The 19,171-nt window shown below is 38.1% G+C and overlaps 1 protein-coding gene and 1 long non-coding RNA gene across 2 annotated transcripts in view; one reads left to right on the top strand and one right to left on the bottom strand.

Moving 5' to 3' along the window:
• Nucleotides 1-19,171, bottom strand: part of SLC2A13 (solute carrier family 2 member 13) — a 392,282-nt gene that overhangs the window by 148,484 nt on the left and 224,627 nt on the right. The gene's annotated exons all lie outside the window — the stretch shown is intronic.
• LOC121038722 (uncharacterized) lies at nt 11,859-18,455 on the top strand. Its single transcript, XR_005794474.1, has 3 exons — nt 11,859-11,964; nt 12,757-12,860; nt 18,363-18,455. It is a non-coding gene; the product is annotated as an uncharacterized LOC121038722 (long non-coding RNA).

Here is a 19,171-nt window from a genome sequence, read left to right as displayed (position 1 = left end):
TACTACGTGGCAATGAGAAAAAATGAAATATGGCCTTTTGTAGCAACGTGGATGGAACTGGAGAGTGTGATGCTAAGTGAAATAAGCCATACAGAGAAAGACAGATACCATATGGTTTCACTCTTATGTGGATCCTGAGAAACTTAACAGGAACCCATGGGGGAGGGGAAGGAAAAAAAAAAAAAAAAGAGGTTAGAGTGGGAGAGAGCCAAAGCATAAGAGACTGTTGAGAACTGAGAGCAAACTGAGGGTTGATGGGGGGTGGGAGGGAGGAGAGGGTGGGTGATGGGTATTGAGGAGGGCACCTTTTGGGATGAGCAGTGGGTGTTGTATGGAAACCAATTTGACAATAAATTTCATATATAAATAAATAAAAATAAATAAACTGTTTGTCTCTTTTAGTTCCTATTATCATAAATACATTTATTCGTATCATATGGTAAAGTACACTGACTACAGAATTTTAAATGTCGTTCTAATAAAAGATGGGTTTTTAAGTGAAAAAATTGTATTTTCCCACTGGGGTGGTGTTTATACAATCAAAAGCATGGATAACTATGAAAAACACATCAATAGATTTAAGAAAAAATGTTTCACCCAAATACAAAAATCTTAAAAATTATTTAAAAAATGACTAAGTTTTTTGGGGACCTTGATGGGTAGTTCGTTTGAGTGTCCAGCTCTTGATTTCAGCTCAGGTCATGATCTCATGGTCTGTGAGATTGAGCCCTGTGCTGGGCTCAGTGCTGACCGTGCAGAGCCTGCTTGAGATTCTCTCTTTCCCTCTCTCTGCCCCTCCCTGGCTCATGCTCTCTCCCCACCTCTCTCAAAACAAACTTAAAAAAAAAAAGAAAATGATTAAGATGTTTAAACCAATTTTATGTATTTTAAACAGTAAAAAAAAAATTTGCTTTCTTCGTTATTAGGTGCAAGCAGTAATGCAAAATATATAAGTTAGAAAGGCAGAAATTAGGATTTCATGTATATCATGCATATATTTTGAGCTAACACACATACTAGGTTTAAATCAAAAAATAATCCAAATATAGTAATCCTCAGAAAGCATCATTATTAATCACATTTATTATTTTACAAAACAATTTTCATAATTTAAATGATTTCATTAGTGTTTGGCGAAGAACAAATTAATGTGTCAAAGGAAATTAAAAGAGATTCCACAGACCTTCAGTGTTCCCAGTGTGACCTCCTCTCCGCCTCAGAGACCAGTCCCTTTAACCTGGCTTCAAACCTCTGGAAACCTCAAGAGAGATGTCCTCATGTCTCACCCACCCAACTCAGCCAGATCACTGACCTTGCTCTAAGCTAAGCAACACTAAGAACAATGATAGAAGCTCTCTAATTTGACTTGCAATTCACCAACTTGCCAGATTAACCTGTTAATTCTTTCCATAAAACATATGCCCACAGGAAAATGAACATTTGGGACTTCATACAGGCTTGCATATCCCATCTGTTGAACTGTATGTATATTAAATCAGGTGTTTCTCCCCCGTCCCCATCCTGTTTATGCTCATCATTATAGTTAGGTAATCAAATAATACAAAAAGCAATAGAACATAAGATGATAAAAAAAAGGCTGCATTAAAGACAAAATTATATGCTTTGGAAAGGGTGAATAAAGGTGACTCATTAAAACAAAACAAAGCAAAACAAAAACCCAAAAACTGTATGGGCCACACAACTGTGAACAATTGGGGATAAAATGTTAAAGTCTGGAAGATTTTGCCCTTTGGTTTCTTCTCAAGTATCTTTCAGTTCTTGTTCTATTTGAAAGAAACTAAAGCTGGAATTCACAGATGATAATATTGAGTGTGATTTATGCAAGAAAAACAATGTGGAAGTTCAAGCAGTGGATATAAATAATTACTGTACAACTAAAAATAAAATACTGAAGATATATATGCATCATTTCTTTGATTAAGAAATGATACAATCCTTGAAGCTTGTATCTGATGTCAGCACTGGACTGTAGAACTTGTTGCTGATCTTGACCTTGTATCCAAGTTCACTGTTCCCTTGGTATATGTTTAATACCCTGTACATCTCTGATTCAAACCCTTAGTACGCGTGGCTCGGTCACTTCGTGGCTGAGGTTGAGAACATGTTGGTGGAAGAGAAATCCATTAGTTGGAGAATCTTCGAGACCATGATATTCTCGATCTGTGCAGGGTATTAATGTCTAAGAGCTGCCTATTCCAGGATTTCTCTAGAGGCTGGCAAGAGTCCTGAACCAGTTGTCATTTCTGTCTTGCCGGTCTGACAGGGTTGGGAAGGTCCAAGCCTTGGGACCTATCTTTGATTAACTGTCTTTCTCAGTTAACCAATCAAGTGCCGACCCTAATCACATCAGGAACAAGGCTTTCACCTTGTTCCATCATGTTTCACATACCTGCTCATTTTAGCATCATGCAAGAGTCCAAGACTTTCAGGTCACCTGTTTCCACCTGGTCATTTACTTCCACACTAACCTGTGCATTCACTCATTTACTCAATCTTCCTCTCATCCCCTCTCCCTGTGCCCTGTGAACTAGGGGGATCACTTTTTACAGCTTGTTTTGTCTCACTCCTATATACTGGAGGAGGCCTGAGGAGCTGAAGAGGATAAGGGGAAAGAAGTGAGCTCAACTATCCTCTAACCTTCCTTCTTTAATGCCACCTACTTTGCTGGTCACTCCTCATTCAATGGTGACTCCCGCGCCTGCCTGACAGTTTTCTTCTCCACTTCTACTCTGTGTTGTGATTCTTCGTGAGAATAGCCTTGACAAGGACCATCCAGATATTAAGTTTCCTAACAGCTCCACTTCTGAAATCCTTCAAGTATCCTAGTCTCTGACCAGCACTCCTCACCTTCACGGCTCACTTGAATTTTTCCACTTTCATGGAAGAATTTCATGTATATACATTGAGCCGTATATACACTTTCCTCTTTTTAGTTACCCATCATCACCCATTTCTGCCCTTTTCCCATAACTGTACATACTGCCTCCATCCGTTTCGATTTCCCAATCCCCAGTGCTTCTCAGGTACTGATGTGCTACAGAATCACCTGATGGACCTGTAAAAACAGACTGCTGGGCCCCACTCTGAGTTTCTGATTCAGCAGGTCTAGGACTGAGAAGCTGCATTTTCACTAAGATCCCAGGCAATGTTGACACTGCCTTGAAAATATACTTTCCCAAATCATTATTACAGTCATGTTCTTTTCGCCATTCTCAAATTCTCTGGCTTGACCCCCCTTTGTCATATTCATGCCATAAATGCCAACTCTGCCCACTTAGACCCAGTTACTCTTCCACTCTGCATTTACACCTAGCAGCTGAAAGACAAACACATAAATTGCACTCACCTGGAAACCCCTAAGACACACAGGCAACAGCTCTGCAGGAGACAACCATAGCACCTCCTTTCCTTCTACTGTCCCAATCTATCCAGCCTCAGGTGAAATCTTGCCTAATATTCACTGAGAAACTGTGAGCAATCAGGGAGCTACTCCCTTATTTCGCCACCGTCAAATCTACCAACCTACCTGATCAATTCTACAATAATTTGTTATTAATCTTCTGCTTTTCCTCAGCAATTTGTCAGCACTTCTCTTACAATGCACAACGTTCCTTCTGCTATGAGACTTACTTAAATGCACATTTTATTTCCTCTATTAGACTAAAAACTCCCCAAAGAACAGTTTGCATGTGATTTACACCTCTGCAACTGCCAAAGCAGGCTTATGGCTATTTCCTTTGAGACACTGATTAAGTGCTTATTTAAACGAGTGAATGGATGGAGTGGCCTTTTATTGCCTTTTTTTTTTTTTGCTTTATTTTAAGATTTATATTGAGATATAATTCATAAAAATCACAATCTTTTAAAAGTATATAGTTCAGTGGCTTTTAGTATATCTACAACTAAATTTTAATCTCTTAAATAATTATAATAATTCATGTCCATAATAAAGTATTTTAAAAATCCAGAGGGTTTAAAGAAATAAAAAAAAAAGTCCTTGGGGTAAGGTGAGGGGAAGGTTAGAAGATTGTGCCTTGAATGGTTTAGCTTCAACATATTCCACCCCAGCATGCTTTCCTGATTCAGCTACAATCCTTCCTACCTTACTGGCCAGTACTGAGTTCCTATGTACCCTCATGGCTAGGGAAGAGAATATTAAAAATGGACTGTATGTGATTTATGAGCTTTTTCAACTCAAACATTGATACAAACTAGTCTTTCCATCACTTCTTATCTCCATATTGTGCTCATCTAACACCTCATTAAAGTAACAAGAGGAGAGAAGGTAATGGTCTACTTAACATTCCTCTCAGGAGGCTTAAGAGTCTGAATGAGAAAAAAGGGCAGGCCATAGCATTTACTTTATGAAAAACACTGCTCTTGGCACTATCAAAAAGGAACAAAACAGTACTTTAACTTTTTTTTTTTAACATTTATTCATTTTTGAGGGACACAGAGAGAGCGAGAGAGCACAAGCAGGGGTGGGGCAGAGAGAGGAGAAGACACAGAATCTGAAGCAGGCCCCAGGTTCTGGGCTGTCAGCACAGAGTCCAACACGGGGCCTGAACCCACAAACCGCGAGATCATGACCTGAGCTGAAGTCGGACGCTTAACTGACTGAGCCACCCACGTGCCCCAAAACAGTACTTTATCTTAAGCTGCAATGGATTCCAAGGTTTGTAAGTAAAAGTTTGCAAGAACTTTTAATCTATATAAAAGCAACATTTTAGAGCATGGCCACACAAAACTGTGATTATGCAAAGATCTGTAGTTTTATGCACATTATTTATAACTCTGAATCTCTGTGGAATAAAGACTGGGAAAACAGACCAAGAGCATGTAAGATGAAGTGAAAAGCAAGATGCAAAATTATTTAGAGGCTAGAAAGTCAACTATTGAAAAATTATAGAAAAGTAAGACAAATGAATACACCAAAATGTTAACACATACTATTATCAGGGGGTGAGATTTTAGGTGCCTTTTCTTCCTTGTATGTTTCCAATTTTCTATAATAAGCATTTGTGACTTAAAAGTTTTGTTCAGGGGCACCTGGGTGGCTCAGTCAGTTAAGCGTCCAACTTTGACTTGGGTCATGATCTCACAGTCTGTGGGTTCCAGCTCCACGGCGGGCTCTGTGCTGACAGCTCAGAGCCTGGAGCCTGCTTTGGATTTCTGTGTCTTCCGCTCTCTCTGCCCCTCCTCTGCTCACACTCTGTCTCTTTCTCTCTCTCTCAAAAATAAATAAACACTGAGAGAAAAAAAAAATAAAAGTTTTGTTTAAAGTGTTAAATTTTAGTACACTGAATATGTCATATATTGTATTCAGGCACCATAAACCTCCAGTTCTTTGAGCTAAATTCAATACTATTAAGTAAAATAAACATGAAATAATAATCATGAGCAACTAATATATCTGTGTTTTTCTTTAGAAAAAGACGGGTTTTTTTTTTGGTGCCAAACTTAGTATTTTCTTAAATGAAATAATCCATGCCTTCTATTTCTTGGTGCTCAAAACACTACAACTAATACACTGCTTGCTAATAAATACCTGGTTTACTTTCTCAATTCAAAAAATATTTAGGGGTACCTGGGTACCTCAGTGGGTTAAGCATCCGACTCTTGATTTTAGTTTAGGTCATGATTTCACAGTTTATGAGTTCGAGTTGTGAGTTCTAGCCCCGTATGGGGCTCTGTAGTGACAGTAGGAAGCCTGTTTGGGATTCTCTGTCTCCCGCTCTCTCTGTCCCCCTCCCCCTGCTCACTCACTCTCTCTCAAAATAAATAAACTTAAAACTATATATTTAGACACGATAATAGTAATATGTATTTTAATGGAAAAATTAGTAATATACTGGCCAAATGTCTCCATTATATGCAATTAAAATACATTCATTTGGGGCCTATGTGCCAGATGCAGGAGATAAAAAGGCAAATAATATCTGGGACTGTCTAGGGAGGGTGGGGTGTCTACCTGCACTGAAGGAGACCACCATCCACAAAAAAATTACACCTCAATGAGCCAAGTTCTATAAGACTAGTAAGAGTAAAGTGTTACTGGAACATCAAGACAGTGATTAACTCCACTTAACAGTCTCAACAGTATTATCAGTGATTCCAACTGACTATATCACTACTGCTCATATTCCAGAATTGAAAAAAATACAAAGGTGCAAGCACTTTAGGCTGCTAGTTACACAGGGTTTAGTCAGGGAGAGTATTTAAAACCAGCCCAAGGATCAGGCACAAAAAGAACTGGAAAGGACTTGAGGGACTGTAAGTTAACATCAGGATGACAAATACCTGCTCGGTTCACTGACTAGAAAAACTGTAGTGGCAGAGATGGAGGTTATGGCCAGGAAGGAAACTCTAGATTTCGATTTCATAGGAGATGGCAATGATTTGTGACTATATTCAGGGTCTGCCTTTGATGCAGGGGATCCATGATAGTGGAAAAGGAGCTCCATCCACTGGCACGCTTGAGGACAAGAGAGCACAGCGAAGGGAAGGATGCCATAAAGGTCAACAGAATCGCTCAGGTTTCACACAGACTGATCATACTTGAATTTCCCAAATATGCTCATTCTCTGACTCTCTAAAATGATGATTTCATCTCCTGAAGCAAAGAGGGGGCTTGCAGAACAAGAATAAGCAGGGAAATAGAATGCTACCCTGGGCAAGGTGCCAAAGTAACCCAGTTGATTGCATCATCTAGAGATAAGACGTATAAAGATAATTCTTTTTGCCCTGTCTCCCGTGATAGATGAAGAAATTGTATGGCATTACTTAACTGTTGTAGATATCAAAACCAATACTAATGAGTTTAGATTATTATAACTAACTTACTATGAAATGGTAGATTAATATGGATGGGTATTACATTACCACCAAAGCACCCAGAAAGGAATTCTCTCTGGTCTTAGTAAGGAGGAATTCTTTTGCTTCTCTGAGGCAACTGATTAGTTTTTTTCTTAGGGACGTGGTGACTCATGTAACATGACATGTCTGCCTTTTTTCACTGGCTGCAAAAACTTTAGGAGCAACAGGATTCTCAAACTTTAGTATGACTAAGAATCATTCAGAGACTGTAACAAATGCAATACTTCCACGTATCCATGCCCTCTGCTCGCCCCTACCCACTCAGCCCCATCCAGCCACCCCTAGCCAGGGCTCTGAGTCAGTTCAAGAGATACTAATGTAAGGGGTGCTGTGACCACTTTCAAAAAGGCTTTGTGACCTAGTTCATATAGACACTACTAGATTCAAGTTCCTTGTGCCTGAGTCATCTTATCTTTTCCTACTTTGTTCTGTTTCTTGTATCACTAACTTAAAAAAAAAAAACGCTTTTTAAAGTTTGAGAGAGAAAGAGAGCACAGTGTGTGTGGTGGGAGGGCAGGGGGGGGAGAGAGAGAGAGAGAGAGAGAGAGAGAGAGAGAGAGAGAGAGAGAATATCCCAAGCTGGTTCCAAACTGTCAGTGCAGAGCCCGATGTGGGGCTCGAACCCACAAACTGTGAGATCATGACCCGAGCAGATGTCAAGAGTTGAACGCTAAACTGACTGAGCCACCCAGGTGCCCCCATTAAATCACTAACCTTAAAGTGTATTGTATCTATTTCCTCTCTATATGTTTAATTAAGCCCTCAAACTGTTTCTGGAGAAGGAAGGGTTGAAGTGAATAAAGACTTTCGAAAGAGTATGAATACATCTTATTTTTCCTTTTCCAAATGTCTGGGAAAGAAAGCTGATCAATTTTTTAACAGTAGAGGAACAAGTTGAGCTGTTAACAGCCTTGAGCAAAAAAGACTGCAAAGAGAAGCCTGCCACACCAATGTATTATTAATAGTAAATTAGGCTGCTGACTTGATGCAGGCACTTGGACAGCACCATGTCCTTTGATGTTCAAATGGAAACCCCTAAAAACTACCCTTGGTTCATTTCAAGCGCATGCATGCAACACCAGGACATACTTGCTCAATTTTCAGTGTAACGGCAGGACCTTTCACACATGACAAAAAAAGAAATTCTACGTGTACACGTGATGTATGACTTCAAGAAGGAAAGCAATTACCAAGGAGTCCACATACATTTGTTGAGGGAGCACGACATGAAAGACATTCATGTTAATTCTCAGCTACTACACAGAAGCATTGAATTATCTTGCTAATTGTGAAAAACCAGGAGAATTAGGAAATAGTTTGAGTTAAATGTTTTTGTTTGAATTGGCTGCATTGTCTTAATTCTCTATTGTCCTTTATGTGTGTAGAATTATATTCCTAAAATACCCCTTTCACTTTTTGTTTCTTATGATGAAAACCAAAGGCTGCTTTATAAGAAAATACAGGATCGAAAAACAAGGGTAATGGCTAAAATTTATTGAGCGTGTGAAACTCAATTTGAGAGTTGGAACTGATGGCAGAACTCTGTACTGATGGAAGAGGAATGCAGAAATACCATCTGTAGAGTAATTACTATATGCTAAGAGGTGTCCATACACACTTTGCTCATATTAATCATTACAAACACCTTATGAAAATGAAAACTTGATAAAAGTTAATGCTAAGCATTTTTAGAGTATAATTAACTCAGCATAAAAGCTCTACATTTCATTCTCACACATACTCAGGATCCCAAATAAACCATTACAGAAATTCCTACGCGGTTATTCCGTCTGCATACAGGGCAAAACATCAACCCTTACTCAACACTTACCACTTCACATTTCTTCCCCTACATAAAATACATCAAAAAGTATTTTCATTCTCTATAGCTAAAGTCCTTTGTCTAGTATAGCACTTTTGCAGCTAAATAACTTGTCACTAAGAGTGAAATTCACAAAATATAAAAATCATAAAATTGCATTTAGTTAGGAAGAAACCTCCAGAGGTGGCCTGACAGAAGGGCAGTCGGCCTGTTAAAAAAGAAATCTCAGAAGTGTGGGGTCCCTTAAGGGGGATACAGAGCACTAACCTGACTCATAGGCTCAAAGCCAACTAAACTCTCCTCTCTAACGGAGAGCTCTAGAATCGATAAAAATAAACTTAAAGAGCAGACTTACAGGGGAATATAAATAACAAAAAGAGCATCTTTACCAATTGTTGTAGGGCTTCCTGGGTGTAATGTGAAACTGCGCTCCACATGTAGAGAGCAGGAGAGTCAACAGAGGCAGACCATTCTAAATTGGTAGGTGGCTGTTTTAGTGAACATGGGAACTTACGGGGCCTGTCTTGGGTGGCTGCCAGATGACTGGTTTTCCACACGTGCCCACCACAATCTTGAAAACTTATACAGAGGCCTTAACTGGGTTCAGTCATGTACCCAGTCCAGACAGCCTCAATACCACATTTCTATCTCAAGAGTGTATCCTTGGGGCAGCTTCTGAGAGTGGGAAAGGCAAGCAGAATGCACATTCTAAGCACCGGGGAGCGGGTGGAGAGCCTCCAGGTGCCAGTGTCCAGCTCCTGGGTCCAAGGACCGTCACATCTTGATGACCTCCTCCCACAGTAGAAGGTGGGGGTGCTGGTCTGGCATACCCCACCCCTCCTCCATCTCATGCCTGACCGTGCTTCCTCCCCCAGGCAACATGTATAGTGCTCAGGGACTGGTCAAATTCCTAAAGCTGCAGCCACATCAACATCTAGGGATAAGGCCATAAATGAAGAGGAAGAACTCCCCGTATAAGTTCCTATTAAACATCTGTCTTTATGGCCTTAAAATTCTGCTGCTACTGTGGTCCTGGTCGTGGAATGGGCACCTAATGGAAATACCTTTCTGTAGTGAGCCCACTCATTTGTCTGACAAAGAAATCAATCCAACTCTTGAGTGTGTGGGCTGCCCTTCTCTAGCTCATCATGATTGCCATGCTGGGCATTACAACTCCTGTAAGGGGACTGAAAAGCCCTAAAATAGTACATTATGGAAGAACAAGCTCAGACTAATATTCTTAATTCATCTAATATTACCAATATTGATCCTGAGACCTGGCCTGTGGCACACACTATCAACAACATGAGGCTTGGGTATTCTTTTTCAGTCAAACTGTTGACTAGAACAATCCTAAAAATACCACTAGTGGAGTTATGGATGGCTACACTCTGACTTGGGATGGGTTTATGTGGCTTATCCTGGGTTATGGACATTTGAGCACCTGGGCAACCCTATGATGGGAATGGAAAAACCACTCTAAACAGAACCAATCCAGTTATACCAGAAATATATGATGGATATCACTGCAGCTATGTAGTCATACTGTCCTATTTTCTCATTAGAGAAATTTCAGTGTTTCAATGACACCGACCCATCTTGCCACCCAGGTATTTACTGGATGGCCCCAAATGGGACCCATTGCCATGTGGCACCAATCTCTGGTCATGGCTTCCACCTGGGTGGCTGGGCCACTGCATTATGGGTTTTCCCTGCACAGGGGAGAATTTGCCTCATGGTAACAACTACCGATCACCCTCTCCTCAAGGTGAGATGGGCACATTTTGTATTCCACTGGTACAATTATTTGGCCACTGTCTTTGTCCCCTTCACTGGCCTTTTGGATATTATAGCACACATAGAAGCCATTATGTTTATGCACCAAGCCTTAAATGATAGCTAACAAATCCTATCCTTATTGAACACTGAAATTTCTTTAATGAGAAAAGCTGTCTTCCAAAATAGGGTGGCCTCAGACATTATTACTGCCTTGCAAGGAGGCACTCGTGTGTGCCATTATCCAAAAAGAATGTTCTGGGCTCACTCCTGGTAAGCCTGCCAATGTGTCATCTTTATTAAATCACATGAGGATACAAATGAATGCCCTAATCTGATCCCCAGCCTAGGGAACTTAATAAATCAATGTTTTGGATCATGGGGCTCTTGCTAGAAAACATCACTGATTTGGGGAATTAGCGTCCTAACCTATGCTTTCTCTTGCACGAGCCCATATTGTCACTGTGGCGTCTACTCCAATGCAGACAGAAAGCATAGAATAAGTGCCTCCATGCTAATGAAACCCCTTGCTGACCACTCAGGGCATACTGAGAAGGAGTGGGGTATGTGAGGTTGTAAAAGCGGGTCACAAAGGCTGGAGTGTTGGATGAGGTCACCAAGAAAACAATAGCTGAGGCCCTGGTTACTTATCCCAGTTTCCTCAGAAAATAACCTATGATTCTGTTGAGAAGCCCACTGTTACGTTTGAAACTAAATCTTTTTATTTTTTTATTTCTAGAAGTTCTTTCTACTTGGCAAGGAAGACACAGAAGTTTAGAAGAAGACACACTCGTTTAGAGAGGAAAGAGCATATATTTGGAGCCAAGAAATTCTTGTCCCTAAAAGAGGCCCGTCTGTTGCTCCTTCCCCTTATTGATTAAATACGGCAGAAGCTGGAAGGCAGTGGTGTGAAAAGATGGGTGATCAACAACTCTATTCCTTCTAACTCCAGGAACCTCCCCAAACTAGTTTGCTCCTCTTTGTACTCTATATTCGTGCCCCACTCACAGTCTTGTGACAGAATGCTTAGAAATTCTATTGGCCTGATCTGGCCGGTATCCAGTGATGAACTGATTGGGTTGATTTAGCAAAAACCCCTGGAGTACCCATGTTGTTTTGGGGAAGTCACAGAGCCATCCAGCCCAGCTGCCTCAAAGCCCAAGTGCTGCTGCTTGTCCAATTCATGGGAGAAAATGCTTATGTATTTAACCATTCTAGTTTTTTGTTTTGTTTTGTTTTGTTTTTGTTTGTTTGTTTTTACTTAAAACATATGGCTTACTAAGGTACTTGTAATTCGTGAAGATGTGCGAAACTTACCCTGTTTTTGGATATTTCCCCTTTCCCAGACAGCACAGAATTGCTAGAGGACACGGAACTAACTGTTGGAGATCATTCTTTGCTCACACTTAGGATGATGTTTACAGAACATCCCAGCACAGAAGTTAGTCATCATAGAGAGCCTCTTGAAGGTACAGTATTTTTTTTCTATTTAGAATTCCTGGAATCAAAATTTTATGATACTAATAACTGATGAGACTTAAATTTAAATCCTGACTCATACAGTTCTGATCTTCTATCTAAAAAAAAAAAATTAAAATTATTCCAGGATTTCCAATACCATAAATACTGACATATTTTTTTCTAAATAGTTTAAAATGTTTACTTTTCAAAAGCACAAATAGGGATTAATTAAAATGAAAACTGAGTAACATAACTTAGCTGTGATACTCTGGTTTTCGAAGTATGTACAAACATACACCAGATGAAGGGAGTGCTCTTATTTTTGCTAAAAGCAAACCAGATGTCTGCGCATGTTATCATACCACACACTTCATTCTAAAGTGCTAAAAAGGCCTATTCTCCTTTCTGTGGATCATTTATATATTACCAATTCGAAAACAAATTTGAATTCTCAATCTCCTATCTGTTGCTAAATTTTTCATTATGTATTTCTAAATTATTGCTTTATTCTCTCAGGATATTATAAATTTCTCTCAGCATTTCATGTGTTGGCATTGAGTTTTACACTAAATGAGGAATCCTAAGGTACAGTAACACAAGTATGCACAGTCTTACACTCTAACAAGTTACTCTATATTTTTAAATTATTCCAGTGTGAATCTATGTAGAGTACTCATACACTACTGTCCTCTTGAAGTGAGGCAGAGTTTATGCTTTAGTGGTGTATGGCATTTTATTTTGTCTAAAACCTCATTTGTTCTTATTCCACATGTTACAAAAACCCCATATGATTATTTCAGCTGAGAAATAAGGATAATTCTTCATCTTTATCAACTTCCACTTCCCACTTTTTTCTGGCCGATGTTTGTGTTTCTACATAGTAAATTCACTTAAAATTGCTCAGGTGAGTAGGAACTCTACAATCTGTAAAATAACCCCAGTCATTAAGTAATAAATGTGTCACTCTTGTTTATAACTTATTTTAAGAAAGCATGCAAAAACCTCTATATTTTTTCAGCCCTACTACCTCTTCAGTTAATGAATTATAGGAGCAATAAAAATATGTTGCTTCATGAGTTCTGTAGTGAGGATTAAGACAAGAACTTGGAAATAATAGGTATCATCTTCTACAGGCCTATTTTACCACCAAAACTCCTTAAGAGTATGTATTAGAGCAATTCTACATATTAGAAACTCAGAGAGGTTAAGAACTTGCCTGAAGTTAGTGGTAGGGATGGGCTCAGATCAGGGATCATCCCCTAAATCACATGACTGACTAAATCTATACGGGCTAGACATTTACCTACAGCCTTTCTAGATATTCAGTTGAGAACATCTCTCTCCTTTACTGTGAAATGACCATTTTTATAAGTGGTCTTATCAAAATCATTAACAGTCTATGGTTCTGGGTTTGTTTTGCTTTTAATAAGTTTGTAGATACCACAGGAGGAAAATAATCCTTATCTTGGGAAATCTGTTTATCTCAATAATGAATATGGGTTTGCTAGTAGGATTACTCAAGTCTACTAATTCGTACATTAATTCTACTGTCCTGTGGGAAAGAGGTAAATTATTAGATACTAGGTAAATTCTGTCCTCAAAAGTTTGCAAATCACCAAAGAGCACGCACCGCATTACAGTTTATATTCCACTTGTACTCCACATAGTATGTGATTTATACTATAAGTAATAAAAAGAGCCTGAACTGACAGAAGGCCATGGTTACACTTCTGTAATTAATAAGGCTGTCTCTTACCAGTGTCTATTTCATTAATCTGCATGTTTTGCAGCAGGTTGGCAAGGCCACCATTATTCAGCCTTTCATTTGTTTGAGTCACAGGGACAGATATGCTGGCTCATGCATGTCTTTACTTCCCAAAGAGACCTACAAAACAATTTGGCTTGGCTACAGGACCCATGATTGTACCACACTGTAGCAGATTTCACTGGATGAGCACTGGACTACATATGACTTTATCACTGACTTGATCTATAGTACTGTTGAGACTTAAACTTCTGTAAAGAGAAAGACAACTTTTTTTTTCTATTGCTGTCTTAATTTTTATTTTCATTACTTTCTTGTTTTTACTGACAAATTTACTTGTTTACTGACATTAAACAATAAACTTATTTCTCATGAATCTGCCTTTCACCTCCACCACAGAAAACAGAAATTTATAAATGTAAATATTATCCTGGGAAATTAATACTGACCTAATTTTCTTTAAAAACACACAAGAAATATATTTGTCCCAAACTGGTGACAGAAAAGCTCTCTCCGAAGGAGGGCATAAAAATTTCTCTTCAAATGAGGATACAGACATATGATGAAAAGCAGAGGGTAAAATCATCCAAAGTCATAGAGCAACAATGTCATATTAGCAAAGAAAAAGGAATGCAAATGCTGGCATTTACACTGATAATTTACCAAACCTCAAAATCAAAATATAAAATTTAAAAATTTAATCAGATTTTAATTTTGATACTACAATCTGATTCAAGTTACTGTAAATTCAATTAAGACATGTCCATATTACTGAGATGAAAACCACAATAATGCAGTCTTTGCATGTCTTCTACTGAGAAAGACAGTCCACAAATAGTAAATGAGAGGAACCAATGACAGTTATCAAGAATAAGAATGCAAAACCATATTGTCATTTAAATTAGGTTGTCCAATTTTCTAGAAAAATGTTTAGTGTAATTTTAAGTGGATAGTTTTTTTTCCAATAATTTATTTTATCTATGTCTATTTTATAGAATATAATACATTTTTTTGAAATTTTCCCCACTGTTTCTAAGAAAAAGAAAATGTAAGTTTAATTTAAATGAAGTCATATTTCAACATGAAAAACTGAACTTTTGTGTAATAAACTAATATGTGCTTTTTGGGGAGTGAAGAGTGTTTGTCCAGAAAGAATCCTAGACTTGGTTTTAAATACTTCATTTTCAAGTCATTTATTAACTAAGTTGTAAAGAAATATATTTTCTGCAATTTATTAAAGCCCCCAAAGTATCTTCAGATTCTGTTCATAATTTGAAGTTTCAAAATTTTTTTTTTTCAATTTTTTTTTCAACGTTTATTTATTTTTGGGACAGAGAGAGACAGAGCATGAACGGGGGAGGGGCAGAGAGAGAGGGAGACACAGAATCGGAAACAGGCTCCAGGCTCTGAGCCATCAGCCCAGAGCCCGACGCGGGGCTCGAACTCACGGACCGTGAGATCGTGACCTGGCTGAAGTCGGACGCTTAACCGACTGCGCCACCCAGGCGCCCCTCAAGTTTCAATTTTTAAACTCACAATATGGAACTGAAAAGTAAACCCATTCTTTTTCTTAAACAATAAATTAATTTTTACAACTAAAGTGTTAGTAGGGAGTAACATAAATGCTGAAGAAATTGTGAAATGTACAATATTTCAGATGTACAATATTTCAAATGGCAATATATTTTTAAACATTTTAGTAAGTTTGGTAGAACATTAGTACATTATAGTAAATATTTAGTACATTTCAATAAATGTTTTTGCAAGCAAGTAGTAAACACAGCCCTATCAGCATTCTAGCTATATATTAGGTCTTTGCAAACACTAGCAACTCTTAATAACTAAACTGAAAATGAAGGACTGAAAGTCTTGAAGTATCCGCAGTTGTTACCGGTGAAAAAAATATGGCCATACTTTCTTCTATTTTAATTCACCAAATACTGGTTACCCACATGTTGAATCTGATTAACAGAACATTCATTCACAAAAGTGATGAATAAAAGTAGATGACAGCAGTAATATTTTTGGTTGAGTTTTTTCTCTGACCCATAATCAATATTCAGATAAGTAAGCTACTAAACCCTTAAGGAAAAGATGTGCTTGATGTAAGAAAAGAATTTCAAGAAAGGATAAAATTAACCTTCAAGTCTACAAAAATAATTTGTCCTGCTGAGATGATTTAGCCTGGATATCGGAGTGGCTAAACCCAGACCATATTTGAGGCTGATTAAAAATTCTAACACTGAAGTGATTAATGAGGATAATAAAATTAAACGGATTTTTTAAGGCTATCTCAAATGTACACATTTTATTTATTTACTTTTTAATATTTACTTGAGAGAGTGCAAGCATGCACAAGCAGGGGGTGGGGAGGGGCAGAGAAAGAGGGAGAAACAGGATCCTAAATAGGCTCAGAGCCCAAGGCAGGGCTCGAACCCATGAACCGTGAGTTCATGACCTGGGCCAAAATCAAGAGCCTGATGCTCAACTGACTGAACCACCCAGGTACCCTTCATATGTACACCTTTTTAAGTGAGGGAAAAAACTAAAGCAGACCTCAATAACCATTAAGTTCAAGGTGACTCTAACAGGCTAGCTCGACTCATTGGAGAATGCTGCCCTTGGGTGGAAAGAACAAGCAGGAGTAAAGCAGATGTAGAGAGTAGGGAATAATGCCACAAAAATAGGAGAAGGAAAGGAAGAAAAAAGGGAGAGAGGAAAGGAGACAAAAGAAAAGAAATGGAGATGAAGCCACAGGGTACTAACAAGAACTGCCCTAACTACTGCCACAAGGAAAGCTGGTGAGCAGACCCCACCAGGCCAGCACTTTAGAAGTACCTCAGACCATGACCTAAGTCCTGCAGGAAGGAGGAGGCACAACCACCAGGAGCAGAACACTACGTAACAGGCAAGAAGTCAACCACCCCTGGATGTACCTCAGGATGTGACCAAACTGCAGAAGTTACCTTTCAAAGAAAGCTGTAGTTTCTAGAAGGAGGAAACAATGTTCAGTGGGGGTTAAATATACCCCAATTTTTCTCAGAAATTAAGACATCAAGTTAACTAACTGAAATTAAAAAAAAAAAAAGACTTCCAGTATTTTATAGTATATCCTAGTAAAACATCTTGCCATCATATTTATTGCAATTTTTCACATAAACAAAGCTTATATATGCTTTTACTGAGAAACAAATGATTTTGCCAATAGTGAGCTAAAAATATTTACAGTATTTATAGTTATAGCAATCAAGTTACATGCATGGGAAAAAATTGTCCTTTTCTCATTTACTGGAATATCAACTTGTGAGAGTTAAAATGTGTGGAAGAGGTACGGAAATGTAATGGTATGTCCTCACTTTTCTAATTTTTACCACCAAGATGGAGGTGCAGTAGAAAAACAAACAAAATGGAAAAAACAAACAAACAAAAAACCCTAACATACATACTCAAGAAGAGACAGACAAGCTCTAACCCTTCATTCAGTGTTTACTGTCCTTAGGGCAAGCCACTGATACTAGTAAGTTATTTCTTCATCAGTATTCCTGTGAATTAAGAGACCTCTGGAGTAAGAGACGTATTGTGCCTTTTGAACAGCCTTTCTGAGATTCAATCTTTCCATCCATTAAAAAAGAAGATGGTGACAATTGATATTTGTATGATAGCAGATGTTAGAAGAGATCAAAAACTACAGAAGTCCATGGTTATGCTGCTACCAGCCGCCACAGCCTATCTGGAAGGTAAACCCTAATGCAGCTTCCGATTTCACAATCTCTTCTAACAGACAGCTGTTGTAACAATTCTCAACTGCCTGCTGCACGTATGTAGTAAAAGAGATGCAGCAATTACATCGCTGTATGTAGTAGGGTGGAAATGTTTTAAAGTTTCTACAAGGAATTGTTGCTGGACTACAACTTTTAGTTCAAGAGTCAGGCAGCACTGTCCAACAGAACCGTGTGTGATGACAGAAATCTTTTGTCTCTGCTGTGTCCATTATGAGAGCTGGAAAGGTAGCAAGTCCTAGTGAGAAACTGAATTTTAAATTTTATTTAATTTCAATAACTTTTTAATTGAATAGTCACATGGTCAGCGGTTACTCTACTGACAGCACAAAGTTAGAGAATCTGTAATTAATGGTCCAAATGAAGTAGTATCTCTAATTTAGAAAAATTAGAAAATACAAGATTTTTTTTAAAAAAATCACTTTCTCCTCCTTCAGCTATCATTACTTACATTTTTGTTATATTCTTCCAGATTTTTTTCTGATATACTAAATATATTCATAAATTAAAAAATGTAAGCATGCATACATCAACTAAATACATACAAATACATTATATTAGACATTTTTAAGACAGATCTACAAAATCCTATGGCTGTTAAGAATTATCTACATTAATACAATAAACCCTTGATAGACTTCAGTCATTATTATTAATGGCTGCTCAGTACAACACTATACCATAGTGGCATTATTAAATAGTCCATCACCGTTGGGAATTTAGGTTTTTGTTCCTATTTTTATTCTTATAAAAAACCCTGCAGTGAACATATTTGTACATCTATTTGTTCCATTTATAGGAATATTCCTTTAGGATAAATTTCTAGAATTGGATTTGATGGGTCACATGTCTCTTTTTTCAGAATGTGGAAGACTATTATCGAACTGCTACACAGAAAAGAACCCATGAAAAGACAAAACTCTTTTGAAAATATAAGAGAAACCTTATAACCCCGATACCCAAATCATTAGGGAAAAGAGATGATGGTGAGGACGATGATACAGTGCTGATGATTGGATTACAAAGATCTCACAATTACCCTAAAAAATCCTTCGGCTTACCCTCAAATTACAGTAAACAGTACTTATGTGTCCTTTTGGAGGCAGACATACTACATTCTGCCACTCAAGAGCTCCATGGTAGCTAGGCTTTTTTTCCATCACTGAACAGATTACGATTCTCCAGTTAAATACTAGGGAAACTGGCTGGTTTATGTACAGGGCTATTTTACACATAAAATATGTATCTTTAAATTAAGGAATCACACTCAAGTCAGCATTATATTCACACTGTGAGATACACCGGGAATTGAGACCTCACGAAAAAACAGCAGACTGCAATTTCCCACTTTACTGCTCAGTCTAGGGCATATGTGCATGGAATGGAACCACAGTCACCCACACTATTTATATCTCTCTGGATTGTTCTCTCTTTCAGCATAAACAAATTAAATGTGCAAATGGGGTTACTTTATAGGATATTTAACAGGTTCTATATTTTTGTATAGAACATGAAAGATGGAAAAAAAAAGGGAGAAAGAAAAGAACTGAAGAGTGAAAAAATGTGTGTATGCACATGGGAGAGTTATTTTTAAACCTGAAATGTGTCTCCTCTCTCCCTGCCAATGTGCAGTATTATTTCAATGTTCTGTTCATACTGCTTGTAATAAAA

The sequence above is a fragment of the Herpailurus yagouaroundi genome, unplaced genomic scaffold (assembly GCF_014898765.1).
Source record: "Herpailurus yagouaroundi ecotype Mexico unplaced genomic scaffold, PumYag 166, whole genome shotgun sequence".
Lineage (NCBI taxonomy): Eukaryota > Metazoa > Chordata > Mammalia > Carnivora > Felidae > Herpailurus > Herpailurus yagouaroundi.
This window is presented reverse-complemented; position numbering and strand designations above follow the sequence as displayed.